The sequence below is a fragment of the Mandrillus leucophaeus genome, unplaced genomic scaffold, assembly GCF_000951045.1.
Source record: "Mandrillus leucophaeus isolate KB7577 unplaced genomic scaffold, Mleu.le_1.0 Scaffold1441, whole genome shotgun sequence".
NCBI classification, from domain to species: domain Eukaryota; kingdom Metazoa; phylum Chordata; class Mammalia; order Primates; family Cercopithecidae; genus Mandrillus; species Mandrillus leucophaeus.
In genome coordinates this window covers 31,456-33,608 of record NW_012101412.1, presented here as the reverse complement: position 1 = coordinate 33,608, position 2,153 = coordinate 31,456, and the positions used below count along the sequence as shown (strand labels likewise).

Below are 2,153 nucleotides of genomic sequence, written 5' to 3'. Positions count from 1 at the left end.
AGAGAAGGCGGCCAAGGCTGCACGGGGTGGAGAAGAGCAGAAAGGCCGATTTCTGTTGCCTTCCACACATGGGCAGAGAGTTCCTCAGCCATCACCAAGGAGGGGGCATATCACAGTGTCCCGCTCCACCCCAGCGCTGCACGTCGGGGTGGCTGGAAAACACCTACACACACTTCTGCGCTCCAGCCTGTCTAGGAAATGGCAACATAAAAGGACAGTGTGTCCCCTGCAGGAATGAGCGATACATACACAGTGTCCCCATGGCCCAGCCGTCCTCTGTCCCCAAAGGCCAGGAGTACACCTCTCCAGTGGCAGCCAAGGCTACGCAGTGATGACCATCAGAATGGGCAGCAATTTTTACAATGTTTCTGGAGGCAAGGCCTTGGACCAGCTGTGGGGCCTAAAAAAAGAAAAATAGGAAGAAAAGTCATCATCAGTTCAAGGAAAATGAAATCAGCACAGCTCTCCTTTATCATGTATCCCCGAGCAAAGCCTGCTGTAACGGGAAGTGGGGCGTAAGTCTCTGCGGGCCACGGGGCGGGCTCTCCAGCCCTTCCCACCCAGCACCAACAGAACAGCGGGCAGCCTCCAAGTGCTCTGTGGCAAGACCAGAGCCGATGCGGGGGCAGGGCAGGCTAACCCCTTGTGACAGAGACATGCAGCCGACAGGGAGGAACACCCCGCTTTAATGAAAACATGCCACGTCCCAATTTGTCACTATCCCCATGAGGCCCAACTCCCTCATCTGTCACCTGCCTGGCCACAAAGTCAAATGAGTTTATACATGGAAAATGAGTTTACAAACGGGAATCTCATGATTAGCAATAAGTTTCACTGTAAGGACTTCCTAACCTTCACAACCCAAATCTTGACAATATTACAGTTGAGACCATTAAACATAATATACAATAAACAGAAGCTTATCAATCTTCAGAAATCAAATGGCTTCAAGAAAGACCAGAGCTTGTGCATCTGCAGTACAGACCCTGCCCCCCAAGGGAACACTGCAGGCACAGTGCCCAGAACACTCACCAGTGTGTCACTATTGTAGGCCTGTGTGTACACATGGCCATTGCGTGACAGAATCAGGAAGCGCTTCTCTGCACAGGCAATCTGTGTGACTTCCACGTTGGCCAGGCTTTCGCACTGGATCGGACCAATCACATTGGCATAGTATTTCCATCCTATTAACCCCCAACCTGTGACCTCTTGCAATGATCCCTGTAAAATAAGAAAGTAAACGTTTTCTTTTACAACAGCAAAATTAAAAAAAAAAAGAATGGGAGTAACACTGAGATATTATAAGCTAAAAACAAAGCAAATAAAGAGAAAATATGCTTATTCAAAACATCAAAATAGCTGGTACCACGCCGTATTACCTCATTTAACAGGTATGGTGAAGTGACTGAACAGGTTAGTTTTCCATTTCCATCGCGTTTCATTTTAACAGAGCCCATTAAAAAGTAGTATCAAGGGCCCTTAAATACTAATATACTTTAAAATACACAAACTACATCAGGGTCACCATTTTGTGCTTTAGGAGGCAAAATCCCAAAAGCCCACACGCGAGGCTGGGAGACCAGCATCCGTGTCGGTGGGGAGAGAAATCAAGCTGTGCAGGAGCAGCCTGGTGACAACCAGCCCACACTAGGTGCATCCCCACCTGCGCATGGGCACGGGCACACACGTGTGCACACATGGAGCACACGTGTTCCATGGCAGGCCCTGCAGCACTATTTGTGTTTGTTTTATTGTTGTTGTTATTGTTGTTTGAGAAGGAGTTTCACTCTTGTTGCCCAGGCTGGAGTGCAGTGGCGCCATCTCAGCTCACTGAAACTTCCGCCTCCCGGGTTCAAGTGATTCTCCTGCCTCAGCCTCCTGAGTAGCTGGGATTACACGCACGTGCCACCATGCCCGGCTAATTTTTGTAGTTTTTAGTAGAGATGGGGTTTCTCCAAGTTGGCCAGGCTGTTCTAAAACTCCCAACCTCGGGTGATCCAACCACCTCGGCCTCCCAATGTGCTGGGATTACAGGCGTGAGTCACCACACCAGGCCCTCAGCACTATTTGCATAGCAACATTGTGGCAATAAGCCCTACTGTCCACCAATAAGAGACTCACTGAACAAAGATACATAAAACACACATCCGCAC

The 2,153-nt window shown here is 49.1% G+C and overlaps 1 pseudogene; it reads right to left on the bottom strand.

Moving 5' to 3' along the window:
• The window catches only part of LOC105535302, a 12,485-nt pseudogene that overhangs the window by 3,122 nt on the left and 7,210 nt on the right, over window positions 1-2,153 (bottom strand).